General features: G+C 50.8%; 1 non-coding gene across 1 annotated transcript; it reads left to right on the forward strand.

The window, feature by feature from the left end:
* Positions 1-3,600: 3,600 nt before the first annotated feature.
* TRNAK-CUU (transfer RNA lysine (anticodon CUU)) lies at positions 3,601-3,673 on the forward strand. The gene has a single exon. It is a non-coding gene; the product is annotated as a tRNA-Lys (tRNA).
* Positions 3,674-22,201: the final 18,528 nt, after the last annotated feature.

Here is a 22,201-nt window from a genome sequence, read left to right on the forward strand (position 1 = left end):
TATGATCAAGAGGGGATCCCTCGAGCCTCGGTCCTTGCCTCTGATGTCATTATCCCATTGGAAAATCACCCCGTGTAGGTGTGGCAGTTTTCCTAAAATGATAAATTTGAACGGCAGGCTCGGATGGTATCAGTGGGCCTGCCTGGCCGAGATAGAGTTGGATTTTCTCCAATGCAGTCTCTGCCTCTGGGGCAAGGGACCTGGGAGAACTTAGCTCTTCCCCCCCCTTCAATAAATTGAAAAGGGGGGCTAGGTCTTCAGTTGATATACCCAGCCAGGGCCTTACCTAATTTAAAGACCCACACAGTTGGTGGACATCCGCAAGGGTCTTGATATTAGTTTTTATAGCCAATTTCTGAGGAACAATGGTCCTCTTAGTTATTTCAAGGCCCAGGTATTTCCAGGGTGGCATCCTTTGAATCTTTTCTTGCTGGAGCTCAAACCCTGCAGCAACCAATGCATCGATTGTGAGGTCAAGAGCGTGGGCAAGTAGGTCTGTGGTTGGGGCACACACTAGTATGTCGTCCATATAATGATAGAGAATAATTTCTTTTGTGACTGCACGAATTGGGGACAGCAAGGAAGCGACGTACCATTGGCATATCACTGGGCTGTTCTTCATGCCCTGCGGAAGAACACGCCAATGGTAGCGCTTGCTTGGGGATTCACGGTTGATGGCAGGAACCGTGAACGCAAAACGCGGGGCATCGTCCGGGTGCAAGGGAATTTGAAAGAAACAATCTTTGATATCTATTACGGCCAGATTCCAATCTCGAGGAAGCATCGTTGGGGACGGCATCCCTGGTTGGAGAGGCCCCATATCTTCTATGATGTTATTAATTTGGCGGAGGTCGTGAAGGAGCCGCCACTTATCTTTATTGGGCTTTTTGATAACAAAAACCGGAGAGTTCCACGGGGATGTGGTCTCTACTATGTTGCCCTTAAGTAACTGCTCCTTAACGAGCTCGTTGAGCGCCGCTAATTTTTGTTTGTTGAGCGGCCACTGCACTACCTGTACTGGCTTGTCGGATTTCCAATTGAGTTTCCAGGTAGGGCGCTCATCAGTGGCCGCCGCCCGAAAAACCTGGGGAGCCACTGGAAGATCAATTCGGGCTCCCCACTGGGCCAAGAGGTCTCTCCCCCAAAGGGGCTCCGTATAATCTAGAACGAACGGGCGTACAGAAGCCAATTGCCCATCCGGCCCCGTAATTTGTACGATGCTTTTTGACTGCTTAGCCAATTGTAAACCCCCAACACCACGGATGTGCCCTGGCGCGGTTTGCAACTCCCAATGTGACGGCCATTCCCGTGAGGGAATGATCGTCACATCTGCGCCAGTGTCCAGCAGGCCTTTGATTTGTTTGCCTTCTCCCCCTTTAGTGATATAATAATTTAAATGCGGCCTTTCTCGTCCCAGGACTTGGGCCCAAGCGACAGCTGGGCTAGAGTCTTTGGGTGGATGACCGATGGTCCAAGTCATTTCTGGGACAGGGATCGCTTGAGCTATCACCTGCCCCTTGGGCAAGAAGACCGGGGGCTGGACACAGTGCAGTCCGACAGCAAACATCTCCGGGTCTGATGGTAAAAGTCCCGGGATGATGTTCACTGCCGGCGGTGTGTTTTTGGTGTCACCAACCACGACGTACTTGCAGCGAATCCGTCCCCAGTTACCTGGGCATTCTGGGTTTACTGCGACGAGTTGAAGTTCGGATGTCCTGAGATGTAAAGGCTCCGAAAGCTGCAACCTGAAAGGTGTAAAAGCAGAAAGAGTCGTTAGGATTAGTCTAGATTGGAGTGCATTAGCAGAAGTATCATCCAGTGAAAGTTTGTCAAGATCGGTTGGCGGCGGTCTCTGATTTCTCCCCTCCGTGCGCGGTGATGTTAGATTTCCCGCCTTATTTTTGTCAGAGCGCAGGGGGGCACTGCGCTCAAATCTTAGTTTTTTTGCTGGTTGGCCCCCAACTGGCCCTGCTCCCTTTTGAACTGATGAAACTCTGCCCGCAACGGGCAGTTGGGCATCCAATGCCCAACTTTCCCGCATAGATGGCATGGTACGGTGGGTCTAGGGTGGCTGGCGGCTCCGGCGAAGGAGTCAGGTGGAATTTCTTCTGCCGTGCTGGCTTGGGGTAATGGCACCCTCTTCTTCTCAGCTTCTCTTGATGGAACGAGCTGGACTTTTCAGACGCAGACTTCGAGCATATCTGACAACAGGGGTGGCGGGTGCAGGGGCAGGCTGAGGATGGCGTCTCGACATGCCTGATTGGCATTCGAAGACACCACTTCCCTGAGGATGGTTTCTCGAGCTCCTTCGTCGGCCGCTTGTTGTTCAACGGCTTTCCTCAACTTCTCGACGAAGTCGAGGAAAGGCTCGTCTGCGCCCTGAAAAATCTTAGAAAATGCAAGAGGAGGGGCTCCCCTAGGCAGCGATAGGAAAGCTTTTTCTGCCGCCCGAGCCGACTCCTGAAGTGCCTCCCGGGGTATGACACTCGCCTGCGAGTGCCCATCTGCCCAGATCCCGGTCCCCAGGAGCTGGTCGATGGCCAGGACATTGCCCATGAGGTCCACCCCAGTATGGGGCTGACCCCACAGGCCTGGGAGAGCCTCTGTCACTCCCCTTTTCCAGGCCGCCTCCCACAAGGCCCGCTCACTAGGATTGAGCAGGCACTTGAAGAGGCGCCTGATGTCAAAGGGGGTGACATCGGCCTCAGAGAGCGTTGCCTGCAACGCTCCCTGGAAATATTCACTGTCCCGGCCGTACTCCTTCTGTGCTTTGACCAGCTCCTTTATTTGCGATTGATTAAGAGGGACCCACTGTCGGCGCACCCCACCATCCCCCTCATGGTGGTAAACGACCGGGGCTGCGGATGGTATGGCAGCAGGCCCCGGTCCCTGGCTCTCGACCCCCCCTCCCCCAGACCCCAAAGCGTGGGAACCGGGAGGAGGAGCGTAGGAACCGGAAGAGAGGGGGGCGGGGGCGCGACTGGGAACCTGGGCAGGGAGGTCCGATGTCGAGGGACCTTCCCAGGAGGCGGAGTCAGGGGGCGGGACATACTGATTGGCAGGAGGTGGAGCAACAGGAGGTGGAGCAGTGGGAGGTGGTCGGGGAGGGACCATGGGAGGAGCCACGGTGGGAAACGGGGGAGGAGAGATGGGTGGGTAAGTGGGAGGAGGAATGGGAGGTACTGAGGAAAGGGAGGAGTCTGGGAAAGAGGAGTGACTGGAAAAGGGGCAGGACGAAGAGGCGGGACATGGGGAGTGGCTGAGTGGCAGGAAGGGATTGGGATTTGGTGACAAGGGGTTCTGGGAAGAAGGAGAAGGGTTTCCCGCCAACTCAGCCATGCGGTCGCCTCCATCTTGGGCTCTCTGGGAGCCATTTTGAGTCATCGGAGGCAACCGGGGGTAGACTGGGGATTTTGAAACTGGGGGGCAAGAACACGGGGACCTAGAAACTGGGGATCGCGAACACGGGGATTTTGAAACTGGGGATTTCGGGACGGGAGCTGGGGAAACAGGAGAAGGTGAGGAGCCCCTAGGAGTCTGGCCAGGACTCCCAGGGCGGGGGGGCCACAAATTCTGAGGGGAGCCAGGGGGAAGATGGGCGCCCGGCTAGCTCAGTCGGTAGAGCATGAGACTCTTAATCTCAGGGTCGTGGGTTCGGGCTCCACGTTGGGCGCCAGCACTGGAGCTGTGGCTGTAGAATAGTTGTGCCCAGGCTAGAAGCGAAGTAGAGAACCAGCCACCTCCAGCTGTTCTGACACTCCTCCGGCGCGGAGCCAGGGGGCGTGTGTCGACCGTGGGTCGGTACGAAAGGGCAGGAAGCTGCTGATGGTAAGGGTCCAATGCCGCAGGAGAAGGAAAGAGGCGACTCTCTACTGGCTTGGGGTAAAACGGGTTTAATAGGGGAGGATTAAGCAGTAAGGGAGCCAAGCAGAGAGAGCCCCGAGCCCTCTCGGGACCCGGGTTTTAAAGACGAGGGGTGGGGTAACAACGAACCAATCATGAACTGGGAGAAAGAGATACATTTGAGATGGACAGGGAGAAGGAGCCTATAGAAACCAATCTGGGGTGGGGCCCCGGCCCCTCAGCCAATCACACGACGCTCCAGCTGGAAAGTTCTGGAAGAAGAGGCTGGGTGCCGGATGACAGACAGGGGACCCGGGGAGGGGCCAGGGATATTACATAGTAGGTAACCGGGGAAACAGGGGAGGGGTGCCAGGATTGGCATATAACAAGGTTCGGGCTAAACCATTATATGAAATATGGGAGGGGGAAACCGAACAATCCAAACGCAAACCACAACAGGTTAATGGGGCATTCACAAAACCAATACCGCCTCTGCTCCCCCCCATAGGCACTTCCCTTAGAGGAAACGGCTTTTCAGTTCTCCCACATTCATCTTGAATTTTCTTTGCTTGGAACCTTGTATTATATTGATGGCTCGCTACATGCTCATCTGGTTCAATTAACTTATTTTCCTCTGTATCTTTACAACAACAGGCCTTTTTCACTCCCTGACCTTTTGTTCGCAAACTTTCCTCCTGCTTTTGACTCTCAGTATGTTGGGGTCTAGGGGATAAATAAAAAGGAATGTTTTGTGATGTTCCAGGAATAAGAATAGGGGAAGAGGTACTTTGGGTTATGGGTTGAAGTATGGGGGAAAAATAAAGAGGGGTATTTTGGAAAGTTTTGGGAACCAAGACTGGGGTATGGACACTCTGAGTGGTACTAGAGACCGGTGTCTGGGTACTTGAGGAACTGGAGGGAATCTGCAATAATTGGAGGAGTACTAGAATGGGCAGGTTCTGGTATATTTGGGAAGAGAGGTGATACAGAAGAGGGGATGCTGGGAGCAGGACAACTTGAATTAAAAGGTTGAGGTGATTATAAAACTCCTGTGGGAGTAGATACTGAAATTGCATCCACCTCGTGAGATGGTACCAAGGGGTACAAGGTTGGAGGGGGAGGAGGAAGGTGGTCTATAGGAGGAGATGGAGGAGGAAGTAATGGGAGGTAATCTAAGGGATCAGGAGGGGGAGGCAGAGGAAGGTGGTCTAAAGGATCCCACCTTCGTTCTGGTAGCTTAGTTTCTTCTTTTTCTTTTTCTCTGGATACTTTATATAATTTTATTTCCTCTTGCTGTGTCTCCCTTTCTAACCAACACTTAGCATATCTAGTCTCTTTGTCACAAGGTTCTATTTGGGTATTGACATATCTAATTAAAGCTATACATAGCCATCTTTCTTTTGTCCTGTACCAGGGCAAATAAATAGGTCCTTCAGCAATACTCTCTTTAGGCCATATTTCTGTACAGTATCTAATCATTTTTAGCTTATCTAGATCCTTCATTCCTTCCTTAGTATCCCAATTTATTAAAAGTTCACCTACAGGACTACAAGGAGGTATTTTCTTAAAAACTTCCTTCCCTTTTCTCTTCCTGCTGGCACTTTTTCCAGCACACTGTCCCATCTTTAACTAGCAATTGGTATCCAAATAGAATTTCTTTTTTTCTAATAAGGGATTAAGTATTAGTTATAAATGAAGAAGAGAAAATAAATATTAATTATTGTGGAAAATGTAATAACAATGGTTACTTTGAAAAGTTCATTATCATAAGACACAAGACAAATATGGAAACTTTAAAGAAATGTTTGATGTGGGAAATGAAATAAATATGGCGGCTTGAGTGGGAAACAAAACAAAAAAAATGGCCACCTAAAGAAATATTTAGTGTGGGAAACAAAATAAATATGGCGGTTTAACAAGGGTTTCAGAATAATAATGTCAATTCAAATGAACATTTATAACCTAAGAATAGTGAAATGTTGAAATTAATTCCAAAAAGAAATATAATATCTATCCTTTTGGCTGAAAAACTAAACAATAACAATGGCTATTTCAAGAAATGAAACAACTTACAACCACCTGCTCAACCAAATACAAAATAAATGCAGCAATGTTGTGTTCTGTTAAGTTGGACTGTTCCGTTCCCCCTGTTCTGTAATGGTTCTGCCCTGGTTCTCCCTCCCCTCCTGGTTCCTTTCAGTTACCCCGACTCCTCCCCTGTTGTCTAAGTACCCAATGTATCCTTTCCTCAACCCCTCCCTGGTGCCCTGCCAGTCACTCTCCACTCCCACCTTTATTGGCAGAAGCTTCCAGCTGGAGAGCTGAATGATTGGCTCAGGGACCAGGGCCCTTCCTTCGAATTGCTCCTATTGGTGTTTTCCCCATGTCAGTCCTTTGGATCCCACTCCCCACTGTATCCTTATTAGTCCAGGGACTGGCTCCTCCCTCATATCCTTCACCCTTTAAAAGTTGCTGTAGTCCCTCCCTCCGAGTCTCCCCCTGCTGGTTCCCCTGGGATCCATTAAAGCCTGGATTGACTGCAGTTGGAGTCCGCTCTCTTTATTCCGCTGGTTGCAGCTCTGATACAGCCACGTCCTGCACAAGGCAACATCTACAGCTATAACACTGGATGTTGGCTTTAGGTGCTGTCCTGAAACTCGGTTATTGGGACAAGTGCCCCCCGTGCTGCTAACGGTGCTGGCAAGCTAGCCGGACGTTTGAAGAGGACAACTCTCTCGCAGCCGCACTGCTGCAGTTCCTGGCGCCCAACGTGAGGCCCGAGGGCATTACCAGACCCCGCGGATGAGATTTTTAGTCTCATTGGCCACAGAACTAGCTCAGTGGGAGCAGACCCCTTTTTGGTGGGTGCTGCTCTGGAGGCCCGGGAACAGCAGCTCCTCGCGCCCAAGGAGTCGTTCCCCCAGCGGAAACCACTGCTCTCAGATTTCTTTTGGCCTCCACTGGAATTTATAAGTAGTTCTCTCTTTTCTCCCTGTCTTTTTAATCAATTTGACCCAAAGGGTCTTTTTCTTCTCTTTTTGCTGCGCAGCCCTTTCCTGACAGGCACCGGTGTGGGGCTCTTTCTTATTTTCTTTAATGTTTTTCCAAGGTGGTGGGTGTTCTGACTCGCACTGTTTAAGAACTTTTTAATGTGGGTGCTCGTCTGTCGGCGACTCAAAAGAGGGCTTCTGCCCAAGTTGTGGGAATCCTTGCGGGGGGGGGGGGGGGGGGGGTTTATTCTGAAGAAAGAGTTGAAAAAATTAATTAAATGGATGTCTTCCCAATTTCCAGAGATTTCCCTGGACCAGATTTGTGATCCCAATTTTTGGGACGTTGTTTATCTTAAATTGCAAAATTCTATTAGACAGGGGAATTCCTCTTTGGCAAAAATCATCTCTTGGACATTTCAAATTAGATCAATATTAAAATCTGGATCGAAATTGGGAAGACAATCCTCAGTTTCAAGTTTGTCCCCCAGTTCTCCTTGTTCCCCTTCTCCTAGCCCTTTTCCCTCCCCTGCTTACCCTAAAACTGGGATTTTAAGAGGAGCAGCTCGCCCCAGCACGGCGCAGGGTGTCCACTGTTCCCCTGGCTCCCCTCAAAGCTGCCAAAGCCCCCGCTTGAGGAGTCCTGGCCAGACTCCCTGGGATCCCTTCCCTTCCCTCTCTGTCCCAGTTCGTAAGTCCCCAGTTAGAAGACCCTCTGTTCGGTGTTGGCTCTCCTCACAAGATGGCTCCTATGGAGCTCAAGATGGAGGGAGCCACTTGGGTTTTCCTGCTTTCACCCCTTCTTCTACCCATAACCCCTTTCGTTCCCAAAAAAAACCATTCCTGTCCCCAGACTCCTCCCAATTTCCCTCTGCTCCTCCTCCTTTAGTGGCCCCTCCCATTCCTCCTCCCTTATACCAAGCTCCACCTTCTGACTCCTCCCCCAGGGCAGGAGCCCTGACATTCAAAATCCCTTCCCAGTCCTCCAGCCACTCACCATCCCCTCTCACTTCCGGTTCCCATGCTCTCCCTTCCAGTTCCCATGCTCTGGTGTCCGGGGAGGGGGGTGGAGACCTGAGATCCAGAGCCGGCTTCCATCCCATCCGTGGCTCGGGTCACCTACAACCCTGAGAGGGAGGGGAGAGCTCAGGCCCAATGTACCCCTTTTCCCCACCACCTAATTAAGGAGCTCTACAAAGCCCAGAAGGATTTCTCCCGGGAGAGTAAATACTTCCGGGGGATCCTGAGGGCCACGCTTTCAGAGACGGAGTTACCCCCTTTGATCTCCGGCACCTTTTTTCATGCCTCCTCAATTCCACAGAGTTTGTTATGTGGGAGGCGGCATGGAGAAAGGAGGTGGTGGGGACCATTCCTTCCCTGTGGGACAACCCCCGCACAGGATAGGATTTAGATGGTAAGGTCATCTCCACTGACCACCTGTACGAGATGAGGAACTGGGCCGATAGTCCCTCCCAAGCCAGGGCCATCCCCCCAGAAGTACTAAGGGAGAGTGGCAAAGCGGCTGAACGGGCCTTCTGGAGGTTGCTGTCAGCTGCACCTCAAGTTTCATATTCCAAAGTTACTTGGCGTGCAGACGAGCCATTTGTCACCTTTGTTGAGCGTCTTCGAAAAGCTATCGAGTTGCAGGTACAGAGCGAGGAGACCAGAATGGAGCTCCTTAAAGAGGTGGCCTCTAAGAACGCCAACTCCGCCTACAGATATGCCATCCTCAGCCTGCCACTGGACCCTCCTCGCACTCTGCAGCAGATGCTTGAAGTCTGCGTGCACAGGGTCTCCTTAACAGCAGGACACCCCAACCACGAGGCCCGACCACCACCTTGGCGAGTTGCCGCCGCGGATGCCATGGACATCTCGCCTGTAGACTCTGCCGCTCTTTCAACTGACCATCCACCGTGACCCGACACCCCTGAACCGTCCCGGAGGACAACTTCCCCATGCCATCTGTGTGGGAAGTTGGGGCATTGGATGCCGGACTGTCCCCTGAGGCTGGAGTTTTTAGATTATAAGAGAGGGAAAAGTCACCGGGGGAACCCCTCACAAAAAAACTAATTTCCAAGTGCAGTTCCCCCCTGTGCAATGATACAAATAAGGCAGGCTCAGTAACATCCTGTGGGGAGGGGAAAGGAGGGGAACCACCTGTGTCCACAACCGCACTCGACTTTACTTTACCGGACTTGACTTGTTTGGACTGTGTCCAACCCAATCCTATTTTGACCACACTCTCAAAATCTGCTCCTTTCAGGTTGCAGCTTGCTCAACCACTCCATCTAAGAGACTCCGACTTCCACCTGGTGACCGTGTGCCCGGAGTGCCCAGGCAACTGGGCACAGATCGGACACTGTAGGTATGTTGTTGTCGGAGACACAAAATTCACTCCACTTGAGATAAATATTGTCCCAGGTCTCCTAACATCAGACCCAGGGAAGTTTACAATGGGGCTGTACTGTGTCTGCCCTCCCCTCTTCCTTCACAAATGCCACATGGTGGCTCAAGCCATCCCGATGCCAGAGCTAGGTTTGAGGTCAGAGCTACCTTTCCCATTTCGGCAGGGTAACCCTCCTACGGTAGCCTGGGCCCAGGTCTTGGGGAGAGAGAAACCTAGAATCACTTGTCAGCTTTTGAGGGGAGGAGATCATAAATCGATCAAGGGTCTTTTGGACACAGGCGCAGATGTGACGATCATTCCCTCTCGGGAATGGCCCTCACATTGGGAATTGCAAGACGTGGTTGGACGTGTGCAAGGTGTTGGGGGCATGCAATTGGCCCAACAATCAAAGAGCATTGTACAAATTCAGGGGCCGGATAGGCAATTGGTGTCTGTACTACCATTCGTTTTAGATTACACGGAACCCGTGTGGGGGAGAGATGTTCTTGCCAGTGGGGAGCCAGAATTGATCTCCCAACAGCTCCCCAGCTTTTTCAGGCAGAGGCCACTGAGGAGCGCTCTACCCAGAAAGTGAATTGGAAATCTGATAAGCCAGTACGGGTAGTGCAGTAGCAGCTCAACAATGAAAAATTGAAGGCGCTCAATGAGCTTGTTCAGGAGCAACTACTCAAGGGCAATCTGCTGGAGACGATGTCAGAGTGGAACTCCCTGGTTTTTGTCATCAAGAAGCCCAACAAGGATAAGTGGCGGCTCGTGCACGACTTCCGTCAAATTAATAACATTATTGAAGACATGGGTGCTCTTCATCCAGGGATGCGGTCCCCAACGATGCTCCCTCAAAATTGGAATTTGGCCATTGTAGGTATCAAGGATTGTTTTTTCCAAATTCCCCTACACCCTGACGATGCCCCACGTTTTGCCTTCACGGTTCCCTCCATCAACCGTGAAGCCCCAAGTAAGCGCTACCACTGGCGTGTTCTCCCAGACAAATGAAGAACAGCCCCCTGTTATTTGCCAATGGTATGTTGCTTCCTTGCTGTCCCCTGTACATGCAGCCGTGGAGGATGTAATCATTTACCATTATATGGATGACATATTAGTTTGTGCTCCGACTGATGACATACTTACCCACGCGCTTGACCTGACAATCAATGTGTTGATTGCTGCAGGGTTCGAGCTCCAACAGGACAAAATTCAGCGGGTGCCACCCTGGAAGTACCTGGGTTTGGAAATTACTAGGCGGACCATTGTTCCACAAAAATTGGCTATCAAATCTAATGTTAAGACCTTGGCGGATGTCCACCAGCTGTGTGGCTGGGCATTCCAACTGATGATCTAGCCCCCTTTTTAATCTATTGAAAGAGGGAGAGGAGCTCAGTTCTCCCAGGTCGCTTACCCCACAGGCACAGACAGCATTGGAGAAAATCCAAGAGTCCATCTCGGCCAGGCAGGCCCACAGGTATCAGCTGGGACTGCCATTTAAGTTCATTGTCTTGGGAAAACTGCCACACCTCCACGGCATGATTTTTCAATGGGACAAGTCATCTAGGGACAAGGACCAAGGCTCGAGAGACCGTCTCTTGATTATAGAGTGGGTTTTTCTCAGTCACCATTGGTCCAAGAGAATGACACAGCCACAGGAGCTGGTGGCAGAACTGATCTGCAAAGCGAGATCGCAGATCAGGGAGCTTGCAGGTTGTGACTTTGACTGCCTTCACATCCCTATTCAATTGAGATCAGGCCAATTCAAAAAGAAAACCTTTGACAAACTGCTCAAAGAAAACGAGATGTTACAATTTGCACTGGACAGTTACACCAGTCAAATTGCTGTTGATTGGCCGGCCCACAAATTGCTTTATCAGGATGTCCAAGTTTCTTTGTCGTTGAAAAGGGTTCAGAGCCAAACCCCTTTGAAGGCACTGACCGTGTTTATTGACGCGTCTGGAGCATCCCACAAGTCTGTAATGACTTGGAAGGATCCTCAGAGTCAGCGGTGGGAGGCTGATGTTGCTAAGGTGGAAGGTTCACCTCAAGTAGCTGAGTTGGACGCAGTCGTCAGAGCCTTTGAGAGGTTCTTTGAAGCATTCAATTTGGTTACGGATTCATCCTATGTAGCAGGTGTAGTGTCCAGAGCTGAAAATGCAGTTCTTCAAGAGGTGTCTAACATCCCTTCATTTAATTTGCTCTCAAGATTGGTTACATTAGTCTCCCGCCAAGAGCAACCATTTTTTGTGATCCATGTCAGGTCACACACTGACCTGCCGGGGTCCATCGCAGAGGGCAACCGAAGAGCTGATGCCCTTGCTGCTCCAGTCCAGATGGCCCCGCTCCCAGATGTGCTTAGCCAGGTGTCATGGTTTGACACTGGTACAATGCTAGCGCTTTCATGAGAATATTTTCTCTTTGGTTTCTGCTGTGAGATGTGACTAGGAATAAGCAAAGCAGGCTTTCTCTTAGAAATAAAAAAAAGAATTTATTAACTAAACTACAAGGGAAAGGGAAAATGAAGAAACACACAAGGAAAATGAAAACTTGACAAATACATCTCCTCCTCCTCCCCACCAAATTCCCAATACAATACCTCCCCCAAATCATCGACTCTCAGTCTGGCACCACCCTTCAGAATACTCAATCTTCAGTTCATCCTGAGGAGAAGGAGTCTTTCTTGTGCCAATGGTGACCTCTTCCTTTCATGTCCAGCTCTCTCACCACTGAACACGGACCAGAGCTGCTTCTAGGGTCATCTTTTAAAGGTTGCTTTGTCCCACTCTAAAAAGGCACAGTCTCAACTTTGGAACATCTTTCCCCCCCATATTTTTCACCTCTTGGGGCCGAGGGGTACCCACACAAAACTCTTTTGGTCCTGAGAGATTGCCTTCCCCTAGAATGCAATCTCTGTATCACAAGGAAACATGGCTCTGTCCATGGCTACACAAAAAGAGTCCAGCATAAGCTACTCCATCATCTCTTCTACCTGAGTTCTTCTCTATTCTTTTCAGATCTCTCCCTTGCTCAGACCTCCAACTCTTACTCAGTTCCCTCTTCATCTTCTGCTCCATCCCTCTCCAGGAGAGGTCAATGCTCTGCAGAGTTTTCATTGCCTACAAAAGGGTTAAAAGCTCTTACAAGCAGCCGGACACATAGCTGCATGGCATCTCCCCCCCTTCTCCACTGGCGGGGTGTGCAGCCAGCACAGGATATCAAATTTCAAGATAACAGTCCCCAGCACAGGCACTCTCTCTTTCTCTGTCTCTCGCTCTCTCTATCTCTCTCTCTCTCTGAGGCGGGGGCTGCCCAGTACATAGCTATACAAACTCCTGGTGCTTCTATCTCTCCTCCACCCTTGGGCCAGGCCTACCTCACAGCCACGTGGCTTCCCCTCCCCACGCCCAGCCGGCTGCAGGGATGGGGGGAGAAGAGATCCAAACTCTTTCCCGCCAGAAATCCAAAGAGAGCCTCCCAGGGAGAGAGCCCTGCTTTTAACCCCATGTTCTCAGAAGCGGATCCAATGTCCCAATGGCCACACCAGGTGCCAATATTAAAATCTGAGCACCCATTGGCCTGACCACAGCATCCTAGAAAACATATTTCATGTCGAACCACCACATCAGGCTAAAATTAGCCACCAGCTCTTCCACCAGAATGCCCCTGGCCTTGTTCGTCCGTATCAGATCTCTCGAGAACAGGCCAAGGCAATCATGGCTACATGTCCCCAGTGCCAATCCCACCAGCTTCCGTCCCTCAGCTCTGGCGCAAATCCCAGAGGCTTGTCCAGCTGCAAGGTGTGGCAAATGGGCATGACTCACGTCTCTTCTTTTGGCCAACTCAGTTATGTTCATGTTTCTGTGGACACTTTCTCCAGTGCGGTCTATGCTTCTGCCCACACAGGGGAGAGGGCAGTTGATGTGGAAAAACATCTTGTGCAGGCCTTCGCAGTCCTGTGCATCCCCTAGTCATCAAAACTGATAACGGCCCAGCATACAAGTCCAGGGAGCTGAAGAGCTTCCTGCAGCAATGGGGAATAGAGCACAAGACTGGCATCCCCTATTCCCCGAAAGGCCAAGCCGCGGTTGAGAGGACCCACCAGAGCCTAAAGAGGGTTCTAGAGCAACAGCAAATGGCAGTGAAGGTGGAGTCCCCTCACGTCCAACTGTCAAAGGCACTTTTTACGATCAACTTTCTAAATTGTTCACTTGATAACTTGAACCCTCCCATTGTGCAGCACTTCGGTCACCACGAGCAGCTGCACCTGAAGGCCAGGCCTCCAGTCATAGTTAAGGATCCGGAGACCTGGAAGACAGAAGGGCCATATGACCTAGTTACCTGGGGGAGAGGGTACACTTGCATATCCACTCCTTCGGGTTTAAAGTGGGTGCCATCGAAGTGGGTCAGGCCCTTCCTCCCTAAGAAAGCCAAACAAGGCAGTGTTGTGCCACAGGTCGAGGAGGCCTGTTGGAGGAGGAGGCGCAAGCCCTTCGCCTTAGACCTAGACCTCCTCTAGGGGCAGAACTGAATTTATAAATCCTGTTTTTCTTAATTCTGTTCTCTTATCATTTTAGCAACTCCAACCGGATGGCTCTTTTTTTGGCGGCTGTTCTCCTGCTGGTCGCAGCGCTCTGGTCCGTCATTGCATCACTGGACCCATGGGTCATCCCCCAGCCCAAAGCTAATGTCTGGCAGACTCTCACTCGAGCCCTCGGCCAGGACCATATATGCCTAAACACCACATCAGCAGAGGGCCCAATGTTGTCATGCCTTGTGGGGATCCCTCTCCCTCCCAATGATCTACCTTCCCCCCTTAATACCTCTCTTACTACCCTCATGCCCAAAAAGATTGCCTCTGCACACCACACTCAACCAAGTACAAAATGGCCTCAACGAGCTGCTTACTCAAAATGGCCACTGCACACCACACAGGAAACTCAAAATGGCTGCTTCTCAGCCCGCCACACAGAAAAATCAAAATGGTGCTTCACAGCTCGCCTTTAAGGAAAACTCAAAATGGCTGCTTCTTGGCCCACCTCACTGAAAACTCAAAATGGCCACTTCTCAGCACACCTCACAGAAAACTCAAAATGGCCATTTCTAGGCCCCGCCACACAGAAAACTCAAAAATTCCTAAGGAGTGGTCAAAGGTCTTTTGGCCTGCCCTCACCTGTTGTGGTTTATTCAGTTGGTATGTTCTGTTCCCCCACTTTTGTTCTGTAATGATTCTGCCCAAGATCTCCTCCCCTCTCCAGTTATGTGTCAATTACCTAGCTCCTCCCTTGTTTCCCCAGTTACCATTGTATCCCCTTCGAACCCCACCCCCGGCTGCCTGTCAGTCACCCGGCACTCTTGCCTCTTTTTCTAGAACCTTCTTACTAGGGTGTCGGGTGATTGGCCAAGGAGCCGGGGTCCCTCCCTTGGTCCAGCGCTGTTGGTTCTCCTTTAAGTCAATCTTTTGTGTATCACGCCTCCCTGGATTCCCATTTGCTCCCGAGTTGTTACTGCCCCTACCTCCCATTCCCTTTATAACATGATGTAATCCCGCCCCTGGGGCTGTTCTGTTCTTGGCTTCGTTGGGATCCTAATAAATCTGAACCTGCCACCAACTGGAGAGTCTCCTCTTCCTTCCCACGGATCGAAGTTCCTGCCCGGCCACGTCCTCTCTGAAGGCAGCACTGTCACCATAGCATGGAGCGCTGACCTTAGGCGCTGTGCCCGACACACGAGTTGGGAGAGTGCCCCCTCAGCTGCAAGCGGTGCTGGCCAGATTGCCAGGACATTCACCATCGGCCAACCGGCTTCACTCACCTCCAAACCTCACTCCTTAGGAACCCCAACTCTCAACATACAAAAAAAAAGAGCAAAATTCTCCCTAACGTGAGCCAGTTCTAACCTCCCCTTCAGCCCTAGTGACTGAAAGGGCCCTTCCACAGCCAGCGGCCCACCTCCCCCCTGCAGGTGCTGCTGCCATCAAAGGTGATGAAACTGTAGTAGAAGAAATGGGAAAAGCAGGTTTCTTGCCAGAAGGCTGTCAGACAAAAATACTACCAAAGAAAGACACTTGTATTTGGGTTTTTTACAGCAGCCTTCACACAGGGCTTCTAATGGGGATTTCTGAGGAATAAGACATGAGTGCCTCTGCATTGCCACGCACAGTGCTGCCTCCCAGAATACATCAACCCGTCTCTGTTTTGCTCCTTCTATCCCTATGCAGAATAAGGGGGAGGTCCAGGAACTCACAGGCAACGTGGGCATAGATTGGGGAGTTCAGAGACACCACTATGTCATGAGGTCACAGAGCTCTGTGTGATCTGAGGTTCCAAAGCTCCACTGTGTTGTTCAGTGCTCGCTCTGGGCAGCACTGCAGCAGCAGCAGCAGCAGCAGCAGCAGAATGTTGCGAGCAGGGGGGATCATGGTCCTGAGCCACTACCTCCTGCTCCTCTTTCTCCTGGCCCTGCAAGCCCAGAATGCCCAGAGTGCTCCGAGAGCTGGGCACAGAGCAGGTAGGCAGGCAGGGGCCAGCACATAGCCCTGGCTGGCAGCAGCGGGGCCAGGACTAGGGCTGGCTGAGCCAGGAGGCCACCACAGTGTGGGCAGTGGGGCAGACACACCAGGGGGGAGGAGTGAGGGGCTGCAGCTGCTCTAGGGTGCAGCATGGGCAGAGGTTCCTAAGGTGCAAGGAGTGGGAAGGTGTGGGAATCCACAAAAATCAGAGGGTTTTGGGAAAGCTGCAAAAGGAAGGCCTCAGAGACAGCAGACTGTGATTAGAGCTAAGCAATAGCCATGAGACAGGTTAGCAGAAAAATTATTTAAAAAGTAGAAAAGCAAGGACAAATAGAACAATAGTCTGTGTATTAACACTTGTCTAGAATAACTCCAGAAGCTACAGAAAAGTTTATCTAGCAAGATATTAGGAAGTTTGAAGCTTAATAATGGAGCTTTGTGCATTGTGCTTTTAGGCTTACAAGCAAGTATTGCATTTGAAATAAGCAGACATTGTTACAACCAAAGGTACATCTGCTTATAGTGGTTAGATAGAACTACTGTCAATATGCTTTTGCTTTGTGTGATTGGTCAAAAAAACTTATAAACTAAGTTGTAACATTAGGTTCTTTGTCTGCTGCCTGGGATGTGAGCTGATGGCATCTTCCCATTGTCATAACCATGTAATCAGAGTGATGCTGGATAATAAAACAGCTCAAGGCACATTCCACAGAAGTCTGTCCCGTTTGTAATTTGTACATATACGCCAGGCCGGCGATACGTAGGGGCAGTTCAGGCCCAGAACCTCAGCACCAGTTCTCCATCACTCAGCTCTGGTTATCATCACTCAGCACTGGTTATCCAGCCTCCAGGCCTGCCTCCAGGGCTCACACACCCACAGGTCGCGTGGGCATGCCATGGCTTTTCACTTCATGTCAGAGCTGCCAGCTCAGTGTCCCAAGGGCAGCTGGACCCCCTGCAGCTGTGAGAATACAGAACCACCTGTGTGTGCCCTGTCAGTACCTTCCACATCCAGGAATTGAGGTGTGACCATGAGAGCAGTAAATGTGATGGTAACCCCTTGTGTGTGCTTGGTTGTAGTTGTTGACACAGAGAGTGCTCTTTCAGCCCCTGAGCTGGAGGCAGATGCCATGCTGATTCCGAGCTGGTACCTCAAGCGTGAGTAGTCAGTCTCTACTGCCTTGACAAAAATGAGCACTCCCTTTCCCCTGTGTTATACATGAGAAATTTACCTTCATAGCTGTAACATTCCTTTATAAATCTAACATAGGGAAGAATTATGACACGGTTCCTGAGGGATTCCCTGAAGGATTCCCTGATGTTGCAGAGGAGTTCCTGACAGCCTTGGATGAAGCCCCATCTGGTTGGTATATCCCATTCTGTTAATCCCTAGACCTGGGATGCTGAGCTTTTGGTTCCTGTAGGGATGTGCTGTATCCTGGGTAGCCAGAAGTGCTCAGTCAGAGTCTTGCTGCAGGGACACTCCATTTCACACCTCCTGGAGTGAGCCATAGAGAGGGTCCAGCATAGCGTCTGCTCGCAGCTGTGCTTCCAGATGATTGCCAGGGGCATCTCCAGCTGCTGCTGCAGATGTACCATTGCTGGCCAGAGCTGCTGTGTGCAGACATTGGCATCCAGATGTTGGGAAAAGGCCTCTGCTGAATTTGTGTTCTCCACACACTCAGCACAGCATGGAGGCAAAAATGATATCCCAGGAAGTCTTGGCTGCCCCTGCCACACCTCAGGTTCAGCGATGGGTTGAAGCTGGAGCTCAAGTATGAGTATGAACCAGAAGGCATTCTTTCTGTGCGTCATTTGCTTCATTAAGTCTTGGGTGGTTTGGGTCTGCATTTCATGTTGCTTTCTAGAAAATCCAGCTGTCGATTCCTCTTGTCTTTGGAGACAGCGGGCTCCTCACTGCCACTTGCCAGAATGCCCAGGCCATGGTACCATGCTTGTGGTAAGGGGCAGTGGCTTCTGGTTAAAGTGTCCAATGTTTTTTGTGTAGAGACAGATTCTGAGACTTTGCCAGAGACCCTCCCTACGGAAGAAAATGACAGTGTTCCAGGCTCAGATGAAGAAAGCCAACCAATACAGGACACCAACAAACTTGCTGAGCCTGAGGAATATTCGGGTGAGTGCTTGGGCGTTGCTGTCTTGGAAGAAGAGCAGCATTTCTGCTGCATCCCTGCAGCGCTCTCCATGGATGAATTGCAGCTGCCCAGCACACAGCCCTGGCCTGCAGCCCAGAGGAAAAGACAGGGGCAATCTGCTGCTCCCTGGCACACACTGGGCACTTCCCCATGAGAACTTCATGGGATCCCTCTTGATCCCTGATGCTGAGACAACAGAGGCAGAGGAAGAGATCTCTGAAGACAATAATCCTTGGGCAGCTGACTCAGGACTGTGGGATTATCCCTAGTGCAGAGTACAAACATTGTCTCTCACATTCTCTTTTCTCCTGCTAGGGTCAGCTTCTGGGCAAAAAGTTGAGACTCCTGGACAGTGGGAATTCAGCAAGAAGTACCTCCTAGCATCTGTTGCAGTCTCAGCTGTTCTTCTGCTTGCAGCAGTGGTTGGGTACATTGTCATGTATCAGCTGCTGAAGAGAGACATGTGAGTTATTCATTGCTGCCATTGGCAATGAAGAGTTTGCATCAAGCTGGAGTGCCCAGGCAGCTCTGTGGAAATTGCTGCAGTGCAGTTTAACTGTGCTCCAAATTCCTATCTATGAGGAGTCTTCTTGGGAATCTGTTTCTTCTACAGGAGGGCCCAGGAAGACAAAGAGGCATCAGGACAGGACTGGGACTCTTCCTGGGAAAGCCGTGGCCTGCTTAGAGACGAAACAGAGTCGGGAGACGGACCAGGAAGCGGCGAGAGAGCCCAGGCCAACGGGTTCAGGAACAACTGCCGCCTGTTTCCTGAGATCTTTGCAGCAGAGCTTGCCCGGCTGTACAAGAACATGCGCGGAGACCCGTCACCTCTGACAACTTGTCCCTACTGTGCTCTGGCTGAGGGGTCTACTTCACCTGACTACTGGATTTCCCTGGAGTCACCTCAGCCCACAGCGTCCTGGTGCCCCTGCAACCAGTACCAGGAGGAATACTTCATGTTTGAAGATGAAGATTAGTGATAGTGATAGCGATAGTGATAATGGTAGTTATAGTAATAGTGATAATTGTTGTAAATAAAAATCTGCCATCTATGTTTGAATATGACGATTAGTGATAGTGATAGTGATAGTGCTAGTCATAATGATAGTGATAGGTATAGTGATAGTTGTTGTAAATAAAAATCTCTCTTTATTTTTTGTGAAAAAAATAAAGAGTTGAAAAACCAGTCAAACCAGTTTCTGCTAAAGTGAAGTTCTACCTGTTTGTTATTGTAATCACTGGTTGTTGTAACTAATTGCTCCTTTTGTATCAGTAAAGATCCTGCCTGGGGCTAAGCTGTCCTTCTCCCCGGACAGTGAGGGGAGGGGACATGGGGGAGGGGGGCGGCATCAGAAGAATGCAAAATATCTTCGAGACCAGCATGCCATGGGAAGGAACTCTGCCAAACTTACCGAAAAACCCCAAAAACAACGAGCCAATGTAGAATTAAGGAATTGGAGTGATGTTTGGACGTGAGCAACAGAGTACCGAGCCTGCAGAGATGTTGAAAACCTTTGTGGCCCGTCAGCCTGAGCACGAAGACTTCGGCTGAGGGCAAGACCCTGGCTGGAGTCACCCCAAGTGGGGAGGTACGGGCTGCGCCCACTACTCCCGCGAGGACGGGACCCCCAGCTCTGCCCCCAGTGGACAAAGCTGCACATTCCTCGTCCTCCGAGTCACCCTGGGAGTGGCGACCGCGGACCTGTTGAGCTTCCCAACCTTGAGCTAATCACTTTTAATAAAGGCATTAGGAGGAGAAAAAGTCTCCAGCCCTGATTATTTCAATAGTGATAGTGATTGTGATAAGTGATACTTAGTATTAGAGGACTGGGCTTATTTTAGTGATAGTGATAGTGATACTTCTAGGGATAATGATAGTGATGCTTTGTATTAGCGGACAATGACTGTTTCTGTGATTTTGATAAATAAATCTCTTTCCAAATGCAGTAAGTTCTTGTCTGTTGTGGCTGTTTCTGTAGGGGTAGAATGCACAGAGCTGGGAGCAGGGCTGGGCCTGTGACAGGTGCTCTGAGAAACTTGCAGTGCAGTGCAGGACCTGTTTGTGCCAGCCTCAGCCAGCGTTCTCAGCAGTGGCCATTAACAAGGCTTTCCTGCCCCAGAATAAGGACACGCTGGTGAGGAGTCGCATGCAAAACCATCTCTACGAGCTCATTTGGGATGCTGCCATGGATCAGGAAGGTCTGGGCAAAGAGGGAAGGATGTTCTGGGAAGGATGGCTGTCCAGGGCTGAGCACATCAAGGAGACCTGAGATGGTGACTTAGGTCATGGGGGATGTGGCAGTCCCTCCCCAGAGAGCTCAAAGAAGATCAAGGAACAGAAAGCTGGAGCCAGGCTGTGTGAGATACAGAGGGGAAGGAATGTGTTATTGGTCACAGGAGCCTCTGGATGACGGCTTGAGGGACCTGGGGTGCATGTAGTATTTACTTGTGCCACTTGCAGTGACCCAGACACAGGAAGGTTCTAGAGATGAATCCCTGGCACCCTGGTGTTGCCAGCAGGAGTGTGGGGCTTTGACCGTGGGTTACTCTACAGGACACCAGGCCTGATGGTGGCACAAGGGCTACATCTGCCTCAAAGGCAAAAAGGATCTTGGCTCAGGAGTTAGCGGGGCTCCTTTAGCAACCTTGAAGTAGGATTGGAAGTGGAAAGGGAATCAACCAGGCTCACTTGGGAGAAGCGTGAGCACTGCACACCCATGTTTGCGTGACAGTGGAGGATGGAAGCAGTGCTGCTGCCATCAAAGGTGATGAAACTGTAGCAGAAGAAGGGCAGTACTGCTCCGTCGCACACACTGGGCTCTTACCCATGAGAACTTTATGGGATTCCTCTTGGTCCCTGATGCTGAGACACCAGAGTCAGAGGAACCCATCTCTGAAGATAACAGCAAATCTCAGTCCTGATTCAGTATCAATGCCAATCCATGGGCATCTGATGCAGACTGTTGGATTATCCCTAATGCAGAGTACAAACATTGTCTCTTACATTCTCTTTTCTCCTGCCAGGGTCAGTGTTGCATTGTGTGTTGTTGAGCTATTGGGTTGGTTTGTTCCATTTCCCCCTATGTCTGAAAATGGTTCTGCCCCAGTTCACCTTTCCCGCCTTTGGAGCTGTCTGTCTCCCTGGCTCCACCCCAGTTGTCCTTGTATCCCTTAAATCTCCTCCCCGGTTTCCCTAGAAACCAATGTATCCTTTCCTCAACCCCTCCCTGGTGCCCTGCCAGTCACTCTCCATTCCCACCTTTATTTCTAGAAGTTTCCAGAAGGAGAGTTGGATGATTGGTCCAGGGACCGGGGCCCCTCCTCAGAATTGTCCCCATTGGTGTTTTCCCCATGTCAGTCCTTTGGATCCCACTCCCCACTGTATCTTCATTGGTTCAGGGACTGGTACCTCCCTTACATCCTCCCCCATTTAAAAACTCTGTAGTCCCTCCCTCCTGGTCTCCTTCTGCTGGTCCCCCTGGGATTCATTAAAGCCTGGATTAAGCCACAGTTGGAGTCCGCCCTTTTCTTTCTGCTGGCCGCAGCTTCACCAGATTCCATCCTGCACAAGGCGTGCCTACAGTCGCAAGCTGGGCATAGCCTTAGGCGCTATCCCGAAGCCAGCTCTCAGGAGAAGTGCCCCCCCGTGCTGCTAGCAGTGCTGGGAGCTAGCTGGACGCTGACAATTTAGCTGCACTGCTGCAGTTCCTGGCGCTCAATGTGGGGCCCGAGGACATCGCCGGACCCTGCGGACGGGATTTTCAATTCCACTGGCCGCCAGACTACCCCTGTGGACCAGACCCCTTTTTGGTGGGTGGCGCTCCAGGGGACTGGGGACGGCAGCTCCTTGTGCCTGAGGAGTCGTCCCTCCAGCGGAAGCCACCACCCTTGGATTTCTTTTGGCCCTCGCTGGAATTGGTAAGTCTCTCTTTTCCCTGTCTTTTTAACTTATTTGTCCCCAAGTGGACCCTCTCTCTTTCTCTAGCTGCGCAGCTTCTTCTCAGCAGGGACCGGTGGGGGGCTCTTTCTTGTTTTCTTTACCCCTTTTTTCCTGGGTGGCGTGCACTGTGAACCGCAGAATTTAACATCTTTCACCATGGGCGCACGGTTGTCTGCGGTGCAGAAGAGGGCTTCTGTCCAAGTTGTCGGGATCCTTTCTGAGAGAGGTTTTGTTGTTCATAAAAAAGTATTTAAAAAGTTAGTGAGGTGGATATTTTCCCAGTTTCCTGAGGCTTCCCCTGAGCAGTTTCGTGACTCCCGCTTTTGGGATGCAGTTTACAGTAAATTACAAAAAGAAATTAAATCCGGGGACTCCTCT

Source organism: Agelaius phoeniceus, chromosome Z (genome assembly GCF_051311805.1).
Source record: "Agelaius phoeniceus isolate bAgePho1 chromosome Z, bAgePho1.hap1, whole genome shotgun sequence".
NCBI lineage: Eukaryota > Metazoa > Chordata > Aves > Passeriformes > Icteridae > Agelaius > Agelaius phoeniceus.